Consider the following 13,854-nt stretch of genomic DNA (forward strand, 5'->3'; position numbering starts at 1 on the left):
ACCTTTGCCTCCTTTTTACCTGGTAAGATTATGAAAGACATAAAGCAAAAGATAAGTTTGATATCTCACCTGTCAGATCTCCTTAAAAATTATGTTCTCTATTTTCAGTGCATGGTTTGTAGAAGTGGATTCAAAATAAATTAATTTTTGCAAAACTGCTCTCTTTTCTGGTCCTTAGAAGCTTGGGGTTTAGAATTTTCATTCTGTAGAGACCAAAATGAAAATATTCTAGTCTGTCCATCTAAATCTAACTACTCTTCATCATCTTTGTTTCCAAGCTAATATACTCTACAGAATATATGGGCAGGTTATTCTCTATTAAAAATAAATTGATAACATCACACCTTCAGTGCTCATCTGGAAGATTAAGTGATACTTGAATACTGACAAAAGAAAATTTGAAATTTAAATTAATAATTGCAGTAATTGTCTTCTTCAACACCATATTCACATGACATTTATAATTGTCAACTTCATTTGACAGTTTGTAAGAGTTAACAACAATACAGAACTTTAGCTCCAGAGCTTATTACTGATAACCATTTATTAAGGGTACAGAAGAAAGCAAAATTAAGATACTTAATTTTGAAAGTTTCAGTAGTTAGAGAAGTAATAGGAGAAGCCCACTGTAACCACACAAAGGATGCAGTTTTTATGCACAATGAAACTGTTGAAGCATCCCAGTCTGTGTGTCAATCAAAATAACAAGAGGGTGGTTGATCCACAGTAGCTCTGGTCTGAACAATGCAGGTTTCAAGGCTGAACAAACAACATCTGCAGACCATCTTAGAGCCTGTACCATCACAAAGCTGTGTTTCTTGGACTATATGCTATAGAAACTGAAGCTATTCCTAAGCCTTATTCTTACATACACCAAAGTCATATCTCTATTTGCTGTTCTTATAATTAATGAAATATCTTCTTTCAAAAAATTTTATCAAAAATAAAATACACCAGAAATACTGAAACTGAGCCATCAAAACAGTAAATAGAAAATGTATCAACTATGTGTGAAGAGGTTGTTTGAGTGTCTTTATGTCTGTCTATGTCTGTGCGTAGCACATTTCCATAGTTCAGCTGAGGAAAAGTATCTTTTCCTCACATAGGTGACTAGGGCAACTGAGACTTTTTTCAAGTTCTCAAGACACAGGATTCCCTACGTAGTAGTGCTTTGGAATAAATCAACTCTGAGCAATGTAACTAATTTCAAAGGACATAAATCTATTTGAGACTATCAACCGTGAATCAAAATGGTTTTTCTGCTTCCTGGGTATAAACTGTCAGATTAAGAGGTCTTGATATGTTTTCTAACGTGCATCACTTCCACACAAAATCAACATTATCTCTCTCTAATACTTACTAAAGATATCTCTACACATTAATTGATTGTTTTATACCCCTATGTCAACCATTACATGCAGTACAAAAAATCAAAACCATTTGCCAACAACAATGCTTCATTCAATATCCCTGTGTGTAATAGCTAATTAATTAATTTTCATAACCACATCCATTTGTTATCTTTTTGTATATGAGAGGAATTATTTTCCTTTTGCTTTTGACTTACTATCCTGAATAAACCTTAATAATTGAGAGAAGAAATCTATATAGTTATTCAGTCCCCCATAATTTTCAGTTAATTTTCTATGCCAACTTGTCCATCAGCATGGTTTTCTAGTGCTTAACCACTTTACCTCTATTCTCAGCTAATGCACATAAATCATTTTGAAATGAGAAATTACACGTAAGATATTGCTGATATATTTGAAATGGTGGTAGCTCTACAGATAGCTACTTAGCTAACATAGCTAACATCACTTCAAATATTCTTAAAAATAAGACTGAGGAAACTCCTAGGTGGTCTATAGACAATATAAAGTTCTAGAGATAACACAAATTTTATGCAGAATACTTTGTCTGAACTATGTAACTTGCCACACTACAGTGACATATTTGAATGAACTCTTGCATTGCATGTTTCTGTGTTCTTAAAAAAAAAAAACAAAAAAAACCCCAACAAAATAAATAAATAAATAAAAATTAAAAAATCCCCCCAACAACATAATAGATAAAAAAAGGGATTTGTTTTAGGTAGACAAAAGGAAGTTTACTGACATCCCTGTAATTTGGTCACTTTGAATTACCACACTCTGTAAAACACATTCAGATCCTTTTTCAAGCTGAAGATGTAACTTATTCATCTATAATGCTAAATACAGGCTTTCTTTTATAACATCACTCACTCATACTAATCCTCCAAATCCCCATTCATATTTTTGTTGCATGACTTTTCTTGCCAAAGCTTTTGAAAGGTTTATGATCTGTGCCCTTCACAGTTTTTAGCTCATCTTTACTGAATTAAAATCTAATAACATAAACGACATAAATAATTTACAGAGTTTAAAGGAAAACAATTCCAAAATATATCAGCAGTGTTATCATAGTATTTTTAAAGAATATAAAGAGACATACTACCAACATCTCTTGCAAGTTAGGAAAAGGTGTTCATTGCAGCAGGCAATCTATTAACAGTTTTAATTAGTTTTCTTGCACGAAGCAACTAGCAATAGGAAAATAATAAACTGAAGAGACCATATCAAATAAAAGACAAGTTTAAGCTTTATAAAGAAACTATACAACATATGAGCAACCTTCAAAAACCAGTAGCCCAAAGTTAACCTCAAGACCATATTTACAATTTATATAGAGAGATTTACAGTTTAATTGCATTATAAACTAGTCATACCAATCTGACTCACAAAATATAACTTTGCAAAATGTAATGGTGCACTTTTCCAGTGCTCACAGAGAATTTTTTACCTATACAACGTTTTAAACTGCAAAAATGGGGTGATCACATCAGTTAAGAGAGATAATAACTATGACAGGAGTCACATACTAAGACATTTAAATTTTTATAAGAAAACAAATTAGTGGATGAAATAACGACTGCAATCACAATATATAGTTTGACCATAAAGTTTCCCTAAAATTTGTGCTAACTAACAAGATTAATGCATTCAACTTCTAATGAGAAAAGAAATTTGAGTTAGATATAAAAGCAAGAAATCTTGAGGAGTTCCACTGTATCATTAAATCTCCGAAACAGATTTTTCGAGCAGGTTCATTTCCATTTAAGTTGTGTTTCGGTCAACCAGGGAACTCTGCCTTTATGGAATTACTGTAGAGATGTAACTATCTCAGAAGCACCAACAATCCATCCTATACTATTTGTTCGCTGGTTTTGATAAAGAATATGCTAACTAAACACTATAGATAACTCTTTTCAGAGGTGCGAGACAGAAAAACAATTTTGTTTCTCTCTATGCATCTCATTATGCCTAGAAAGGAAAGATTAAATACTGTGCTAAAAAATGTTAACTTTGGGCAGAACTTTCTACAAGTACCAGACAGTAATCACTTCAGGCAGTTGGCCAGAAATGGAAAATATGAGCACTTTCACGTACAGGAAGGAAAAGGAGAAGAATGTGTCAAGGGTATCTGAACTTAAGATGTCTCTGAACATCTGGCAGAAAACTTTCAGGTTCTTCTTCCTTTTGCAAATTGCTCGTGAAAAGAGCTGTGAGAATTACAATTGGCAGTGTCTAAGTCCTCTTAGACCACAATAAGGTGGACTGTCTCAGCCACTTCACTCTAGAATCTCTAGATTTTTGTTGGTCCTGATCAATGTTTTAAGGTTCTCAGTTTGTATCAACTGAGGAGTAAGGCAGAAGCAACTATGTGCTCAAATATACACATGTATTTTTGAGTTGCCATATTTATTCCTTTCATAATGAGTATAGAGATAAATTTGGGTCATAATTCATCAGATCAACTTTAAACAACTGCATTAGCATGGTAAGATTTCTGCTACAAAATGCTATCTGTCAAAGAAACTTTGAGCAACTATCTCAGACACAGAGGCAGTTCTGCAGGTATCTAAGACAGGCACCATCTAACTTATCAAGACTATGAAGCCAAAAGGCCTGAAGCTATTGCTCAGCCTGTGTTGTGAGGCATTCAGGATTTCAGACATTTACATGACTTAAATAGAATTTTTTATTAATAAGTACACATGTTCAACAGGTAGGGGGGGATTTATTTTTTTTTTCTATTTGCTCTTTCAGTTAGGGAAAAGTCATTAAACTTATTCAGGAAAATAAAACAACAACAACAACAACAACTAAACAGAAACTTTGTAACTCCCCTATATTTGCTATTTTTAAAAAAATCCTTTGGTTCCGTCAACTTTGTACCAAATTGAGATCCCTTTTATAGACTTAGAAATTTTGAAAATTGTCACTCATCATAAACAAATTGATGAATTTCTTTTGCTGCTATTATTTTTCATTGCTGTTGTTGTGGCAGAAAGTGAAGTCAGTATTGATATCACTGCTTTTTATTTCTGAATGTCAAGAATTCACATACTAGTGTTCTGGGAGTTTTAAACTCAAATATTCCCCTTTCCCTTGGAAACTAAGAAATACTCAGAAATGTATCTGCATTGTTTCTCATAATTTACCAATTTATTTTATGAACATAAATCCCTGCTTTCTAGATCAACTGTTCTGAATGTGACCAGCAATGCTTAGACTCTTAAGGGTTTTCTTTGCTTTTAAGATACACTGGGTGCTCCCCATGAGCAGTGAGCCACACATGTAGCCATACTCATGGGCGAAGTATGAGTTTACTATTGTCTTCAGTATCTTCTAAGATCTCAGGAAAGGATGTCGCTTGCTTACAGCAGATTTTTCTGGGAGTTTATTCATTTTAGGAAGTAAAGGCCTGATCCAAACCCCGATGAAGTCAATGGAAAAAGTCTCCCATTGACTACAATGGGCTCTGGATCATGCCCTAGGTCCAGTCTCTTCATTAATCCAGGATTAATAATAGGATGTCTTTCCAGCAGCCTGGAGTACCTAAGATCCCAACAATTTCAGCTGAACAATTTCATTTCAGATTGCCATCCACTGGAATATAAGAGGTGAAGTAAAGGTCTTTTTCAGTGACAAGAAAACCTTAAATGGGGGCATTTTCAGTTCCTGATTATAGTCAATCCCACCATTTCAGTGAAAATCCTTAGTCATCCTAATAAGAAAACAGCAAGAACAAGTGAAGCCAATAAAATGTATGTTGTTCAGGACGCACTTCAGAAACACTGGTTTGATCCATGAACAGATGCATGTTGATAGTTTTGGAGAGACCAGTGTAAAGCCTGGCTACACAGGACAAATTAAAAGATTACAGCACAGTTAAATATATAAAGTTTTTGGTTGTACTTCTTTTTAAATTAACAGACAAGGAGAGATACAGCATTTCGCAAAGTGTTTTCTTAGTTTGCACAACAAAGCACCATCAGTTCATAAATAATGAAAAGTGGCAGAAAAATATTAACATTACGAATAGTAATACCTTGAAGTTCTCTGAACTTGCAGATGTGAACTGTGAATGTTATATTAGTACCAACTTTGACAGACAGACAGTAAATGGGTAGAATTACTACACTGTTATTAAATCAGATATAAAAATATATCTGTATTACAATCAGTTTTATATAAAATAAAAATCTGAAGCAAACACAGTTTATATTCTACTGTTCAAAAATTACATTTCTGATAAACCAGTGGACAGATCAGCCATTCTGAAAGATCTCTAGTGTTAACCGTTAATCACATTTCATTAAATTGCCATTAGCAATATTTATTATTTTACCTTGGTTATTCATACTGACAAGAATGGCTCAAAACTTGAAGCATTTTTTTAAAACCAATTACTAATTGTTCCACTAAAAAATATCATCCAGGTTTCCATGCACTTTATGATAAAGGTATTTCTAAAGTTATATCCTAGCACTTTAAAATTTCAATGGAATTTGGCCATGATTTCAATAGCATTTCCTATTAACAGATCAGGACATTCCCTGATCTATAAACGTTTGCAGACATGCCACCATCCTCACACTAAGCTGGTGAAACACATTAATTTAAGCTAAGTTTTGAGTTTTCAATTTTACTTCAGATATGATACTAGAGCCATTTCTGCAATACTGTTTGACCACTCACATTTAGTTTTAAGCAACTCAAAAGACTGTTGACAACTCTTACACTAATTAATTTTGGAGATAAAAGAAGCAGATCTTAAATCTCTACATCAAAATGCAGCAGAATAGATTTATTTCACACATGCATAAGTACAAACTTGTTCATCCAAGGACTCTCACAAAATACGGAAAACCCGTTTGGATCCATGGTATGAATCACTTCAGACTCGTGCATTTCTCTCCAAAATATCTAAATATTATAATAAAATGATGTGTTTTGGATTTCTTTCTTTGCCTTGATGACTTAAATATATACATATATATATGTCACCTGATTACTGTAAAAGACACATAATTTTTCAAATCTTGCCAGTTTCTGGCAAAGAAAAATTTGTCTTTCGCTATAGGATAAATTTAATGACATCTGAAACACACATAGTCATGAGCAAAATCAAGGAACACCTGATTTGAGACATATCTGTGACATGTATTGCTTTTTCTATTTCATCTATCAAATTCTGGCCAGATACACTACTTCATCTTAGAATATAGTATTTAATAACACAAAGGCTACCCCAACTGCAAGTCTATTGATCAAATCAAGTACAAGGCCTGCTTTCATTTTAACTCAGTATCTTTTCTTCCATCCCTTCATTCTTGTTGAAATTGATTATACTCAGTATTACTTCATTCAAACCATAGTCTCTTAAACTTGATGGAGAAAAGGAAAGCATCCCACCACCTGGATCTGCTGGAAAAAGGAGAAAGTTCATGCAGTTTATATGCTGTTGTCTGGAGCAAACACAGACGAAATTGTTTTTCATCTATTTGTTTAGATAAAAGGCATTAATTTGATTTTGTGTGGTTTTCAATTTATCCAAGGATGTCCATTTACCACTTTCCAGATGAAAGCTATGGCTACAATCAGCAAGATGAACAGACACCAAAGCTCTTTAAGTAAGGTTTAGCAACTGCTTGCTCGATGCATATACAGCTTGGCTACTAAAATTAGCCTGTGCCAATGGATTATAAATAACCTATTCTTCTATGGTTTCCATTTATTTAACTAAAAAAATATTAAATTCTTGCCCCTAGAGTCTCAGAGTGACACCGGCCAGACTTTAAACCCTGGAAGCTGTCCAGGATGTACAGTGCATAGAAAACACTCCACATTGGTTTTCAGACAGAAGAAAAAAATATTAGTCCAGATAAAATGCTTTACTGAAGAGGATTTCACAGCACAATGCTGTATTGAGAAAAATTCTTTCTTGCCCTTACAACATCTAGAGCAAGTGTGCAGGAAAAGGCCCAAGCACTCTCATCAGAGGGAAAAATTAATGGCATAATGATATCCAATACATTGTTTGAGCTAGTTTTAAAGTTAACAATTAGACTGGGTATCTGTACATTAAATAGGTTGTTTTCAGCAGTTCTAAGTTTTTCAATATACATCTGAGACAGATCAGTCTGTAATATTCCCTAGAGACCTAGATAAATCAATAAACAAGGCTATAATAAATTTCAAAGAGAGTTTTGTCATTAGAAAGTCTTGTACATAGCCAACAGTTTAATTCTTACAGGGAGTGGGAATTGTTATCATGCATCTTACACCCTAGACTCTGTAATTTACTTTTTTAAAATAAAAATGTTAATAGACTTAATTACATTGCACAGCATTAGAAATAACTTTTTACTGACTTGTCATGTCAGTAGATTGGGTGAGATTTTGCATTCTTCCCTTCTATCCCCCTACTGTTATTAAATCCAAGCAAATATTTAAATTTTCCTTGATTTCAGATGCTCTACAAGGGTCTTCAATTCTCATCTTGCATATACCAATATGCTCTGTGTACCTGCACAAAAGAGAGAGAAGTGGTATCTTTTTGGCCTTTTGTATAAGGCTTAAGTCAATAACTGTAGTGCAAAATCTTCACTCAGAATCTTAAATATTTACCTGGACAGAGGGAAATAAACATTTGTTCAAATATTAGCCAGGCAGCACTACTGGTGCATACACTGCAACCAAACAGGAGCATGGTCACTAGAACAACTCTAAATGAAAATCCAGCCAAATCACAAAATCACACAGAATCATTATTATTGTAAGAGAACTTCTAGATCTCATCCAACTGTCGACTTAGCACCACTATAATCGCCCCTAAACCATACCCCCAAGTGTGACACCCAGATGCCTCTGGAACACTTCCAGAGATGATGACTCCACCACCACACTGCACAACTTATTTCAATGCCTGACCACTCTTTCAGTGAAAAAACTTTTTCTATCATCTAACCTGAACCTCCCCTGGCACAACTTAAGGCCATTTCCTCTCATCCTTTCGCTTGAAATATGGCAGAAGGGACCAACACACACCTCACTACAACCCCCTTTCAGACAGCTCTAGAGAGCAATGAAGTGCCCCCTGAGCCTCCTTGCTCCCTTTCTCTTTCCCTTCTTCTCTCCAGCACTCACATAGCTTCCAGCACTCACATATTCCAGCACTCACAAAGCATTCAAGTATGCTTTTAGAGGTGTTGCTTTGCATATATCTCCTCCTTCAATCTCTTATCTGAATCTGTAGTCCTTGATATCATATTCTTTTCACCTGTATTGTCAGGCATAGGAACCAATACCACAAACTGGATCAAAAGGCCTTATTTTCAGTTGTCCCTGATGTAAAATAATAAGTACTGATCTGACAGGTTTAAAAAGAAGAATGAATGGATATTAATGTAATGAGGCTTCAGAAATTAATCTAACTATCAGTAATATTAATCTTGTTTTCACAATGGACATTCTGTGAAATATAAAGGAAGTTTATTTTCTCTGGAGAGTCTGATGAACCAGGATTTTTAATAATCAAATGCATTCTTTTTCTTTTGTTTTTAATTAAAAGAGGAGACAGAGTGTATGTTTGTTCTCATACCCCTTATTCGTCATCTCACTTTCCAATTCATCCTCAGGCAAGCACATTTGGTAGATTAGGCCTCCACTAGAAAAAAATTAATGTTCACATTTTTTCCCTCTTTAAAAACCATCAAGATTGAAGCATAACTCGAAAAGTTTTAAAATTAAACATCCCCCCTTTATCTACACACAAAGGAACTCTTAATTAAAACTTACTGAAGGACAGAAGAAAAAGCAATAACACAATATCAAGGAGCAGGTAGACAAGAAGGAAGCATTCACCCTGAGATATTCAATATTTTAATTGGTTATCTGGAAGAAATAAGAAACTGCATGTTATGAGTCTGATTCTAACCTTATTAAAGTCAGTGGCAAAAAGCCCAGTGAGTTCAATGGGGCCAAGATGAAGCTCTAATTGAATTAGAAACTGACTTCAGATAAAATATGTTATCTTCTTCCCTTTGTCTTCCCATTTTAGCAAAAAGAAATGAGAAAGAGTTATTGAAACCCATCACAGACACAGGTGATTGAGTTTGTTTTGACCTGGATCAAAAGAAATAAGTACTCATGAGGCGAGTAGTTTTGACTTGGCATTTAAACAACAGTACTGGACACTGAGCTTGCCAATAGAAACTGACTGCCCTGCTGAAGTGTATAAAATTTGTTCTGCACTAAAACCTGAGGTGTCTCAACCCCTTGGTGATAAGGTAGCTCTATTTGAACACAATAAATATTGACATTTTTCTTGAGAAATAAATAAAAATGCAGAATTAATGTATAGAAAAAGACAAATCCCCTCGTCCTTATAGTCTCCTCTGCCAGTCAGCACTTGCTGTAAGTTCAGGTAAGGTGTAAGTTCACATACGGAAGAGCTGGCAAATGAAAACTTCACTCCTTTTTACTGTTTGCAAGATGTTTTATCGGTTGTTACTGGTGAAAGAGCAGCAATAATATACCAGGAAAAGACTTCAATTTCCCTTTTCCAACACCACCACCTCAGTGTCTTTTTCCTCCAGCTGCTACCTCTTTGCTACCTGGTTGCTGCCACTTCTTTTACCTTGGTCATTTCTGAAAGTGACTGAGCTTAGAGGAAGGGAGATTCTGCTATCCGAGACACATGTAGGGGACTATCTCTTCTTTAGGGATTTTCTTCCAGCCCTCAGAAGCAGGAGTTTCTAAATTCTACTGGAATAGCAGAACTGAAACATGGAAAGACAGAAGCAATATCAGCAATATCAGAGCCTCCCTTCAACTGGAAGGTTTTGATAGTGTTACCTGAAGTTGTGAATTCAAGTAACTCAATGGAAATAATTCTAAAATTAATTGACTGCAAGTGCAACACTCCAGCTGTTCTTGCATAGCTCTCTGTGAAACTGAGATTGGTTTCTGAGGGAGAAACCAATTCTATTTCATGAAAACTAATGCAGATCAGCAATCACCTAGTAATAAATCAGAAAAATGTTAGACAGCCTTAATATGCCTCTCATATTGCTTTTGATGGCAGCAAAAGCAGCACTTTTACAGAAGAGGGACTTAATTTACGGTACCTTGGTTTCTGATGGTTTAAAGAATCTAAAAAATATTTTGAAGCTTTTCAGGTGAGGCTGTTTCCTTCCCTACTCTCCCTGCAGTGTCACAGGCTTGGGAAAATGCCAAGCACCCATCTTACCTTTGGCTTCTGTTGTACTTAACCCAGAAAGGGTCCAACCCATCCAAAATCTCGAAGCAAGATTCAACTTAGAGACATTATGTACTTTTGACTAATAGCTTTTAACACTCCATTAGGAGTGATTGAAAGACATAGAAACCAATAACAAAACACAAATAAAGTTAGTATGGAGTTTCCTTAGTCATGATCTGGTTGAATAGATGTTTCCCAAGCATTTTAGCTGCATCTTTTTTCCCGTGAATAAAACACTACCAGCATCTTCAGAAAGCAAATGGATAAATCATTTTAATATATGTTCATCATCATAGGAATTGAAATACTTTTACTAATGCCAAGCATGAAATATTCTGGAAACGGATGAAAGCCTTCCTTTGTATTTCTCTGTCCAACTTCTTTGTGTAATATCAGTCCAAATACTTGCAGCATTAGCTTGGGCACATTTGCAGTTTTCAGCCATCTGATGACTGCTTATTGCTGTCTTGGGACATATAAGCTGTTGTGTTCGTAATGGAGTATCCATGTACCTGGAAGATATGCATACAAAGTGATGGAAAGCATGCCACGTTAGAAAATTGATTGCATATGTCAGCATATACACCACATTTTTACAAATTAGTCTGTGTTAATCTCCACAATATGCATGACTTGGAGGGAGGAGAGATTCATGACTTTTTTCAAACTTGAACTCCCTGCAAATTTTGTAATCAAGAATGTATTTTCTGTTGAAAACAGCAAAGGCAAAATGCAGTAATATTCTCATGTTTATTGGATTTATGAATTTTATGAAACTTCAATAACAGTCTTGGAGGAGACTTGCATAAGCATCAGCATTACCTGTCATGATTGAAAGCCTGTATCAGCGCAGGATTCTCCCCAAACAATACATCACCCAAGCAGCAGATTTAGAGATAAGCATTACTATGATAATGAAAGAAAAGAATGTGCTTTATGCTTTTGTTCTCCCTTTCTCCTTTACAATGTTTGTTGTTATTTTAGAAATCAGCATATGAATAAGGACAAAGTTAAGCTCCTCAGAAATGACTGCGCTGTCTTTTCTCTAAAAAGTCATTTTCTAGGGTTCTGTGGATTGTGTACTTCAATGTGACCTTAGATTACATCATTGCATTTTCTCCTATTTTTCAAACAATGGACTATGATTACAATACTGACTACATGTCATAGCTATGCAATGTTTTGCTAGGCTCAACAGGAGTTCCATACTGTAGTTCCTGTTCCTAACTGATTATATAATACATTGGAGCTGTCTGGCTAACACCTTTCAAAAGTATTTAGGAATGTAGAGTTTCTAATTCCTGGTACTAAATGAAGACAACATAACTAAAATGTCAGCAGAGAATGTCTGATCCATGTATAAAAACAAACTCATTAGAAGATTTGCAAATTATCCAAAATAAACAGTAGTGATTTCACTCCATGATATGCTGTACATTAATTTTATGCACCAGGGTACAATGATTTATTTACTTACCATTGTCAGGGTTTTGGAAGATTTTTTTTCTTTTCATCTTTCTTTGATTTCCACTTCTGTATGCACTTTGAAACTAAAGATAAGGATTATTTTCACATGGTAAAAATACAACCTAGTGAGCTGAAATTTTAGTCTCATTTCTTCCTAGCAGTAGAAGGGTCCATTCTGCTTTAGTAGTCACATTGACCTTCTCATGGAGAAAATGGATTAGTAATCTTCATTTGCAAAGTTCTTCTTCTTTCTTCTCACCCAGCTGGTATTCAGCACTGACAACAGTCAGCCCCAAGATGGATAACAGTTCCTGAGAGGCTGGAGAGCTTTGAAAATGTTAATAAATGTCAGGGAACAAGGTGAGATACAAAAATTTATATCTTCAGAACTTCAAGCTCAAGCTAAACATCATTTGAGTCATGTCATTAAACAAGAAATACTTGACAAGTGTTTATCAATGAATGTGTCTCAAGAATGCTAAAGAAAATCCAAACAGAGAGATAGAATGTATTTTAAATTAAATTAGCTACCCTGTTTTTTTCTACTTTAATTGCTAAAATGTAGAGATAGATAAAAGAAAATATAGATATATAGCTAAGGCTTAACTAGACCAAATTCTCCATCACCCACTAACTTCTGTTATTATCATCATAGCTGGAGGTGGGTTTTGCAGTCCTAACAAAAATTACAAGAGGTCTGTCAAGAAGAGCCTCTGAATAATCAGCCTATTTAGTGTCATTGACAACAGAGGGCTATGAGCCCACCCTCACAGAATGGATGACAAGATTCTAATTCAGGAACTCTAAAAAAAGAAATCTCCTCTTTCCTTAATTAGCTATTACCCCCTTGGTATGTCACAGCTTTAAACCATATGCCTAATAGTAAGGAAACCAAAGGAACTTTTTAAATTTTGCAGTACTTCAAAATGTGTTTACTAGGTACAGAATCACACACCATACTTCTAAACAATTACTTTACCATGATCTACTTCTGTTGCTTCTTAAATATTGCATTTTATACCTCCCATTTAAATGGTTTGTTCATCATTATGCACAGATTCTACAGAAAGGAACCTCTGCAAAGTCTGTTTGATTAATTCTGAGATAGAAGAAGCTCAAAGCATTAAAACAGTTTCTAAATGTTCCCTTTCTTTTCTCCATATATTCCAAACCAATGTGTGTTTAAAACTTTATGCTATATAAAGTTTATGTCCCTCTTGAGATTTCCATAAAAGTTTATGTCTGTTGAGATTTCTGTCTTTTGATCAAAGCCAGTTGAATAATAAGAACTTAGAGAACTAAAATCATGCAGAGCTTCTAGAGTACTTTCTTATTTGTTCGCATCTTGAATCTAATAATTTTGCAGCAGCACATTGTGATCCATCTAATCTCTAATGACATTTGATAGCCTTTTTTAAAAAGCTGTATATGTTATCACAGTAAATATTTTTTCTTTCTGAGTCCTCGTAAGCTACTGAAATGCAAAGTGATGTTAATCTAATAGACATACACAGAGTACAAAGTTTCCATTACAAAAGGGAGGAGTAAAACTGAGAATTCTGGCTGAATTTAAGGAAATGAAATCACGGATCTGAAAACCCCAGCATACATAATAGTAATGTCACATTATCTTTGGCCCATTCTGTTATGAACCGTAAATTTTCCATGGTAACTTCATTCGCCAATCACCAAAGAAATGGTAATATTAACAAATGGAGATGTTATAATAATATTCTAAAAATTTAAGGTTTAAATTAT

The sequence above is a fragment of the Neopelma chrysocephalum genome, unplaced genomic scaffold (assembly GCF_003984885.1).
Source record: "Neopelma chrysocephalum unplaced genomic scaffold, ASM398488v2 Primary Assembly neopelma1_22b, whole genome shotgun sequence".
NCBI lineage: Eukaryota > Metazoa > Chordata > Aves > Passeriformes > Pipridae > Neopelma > Neopelma chrysocephalum.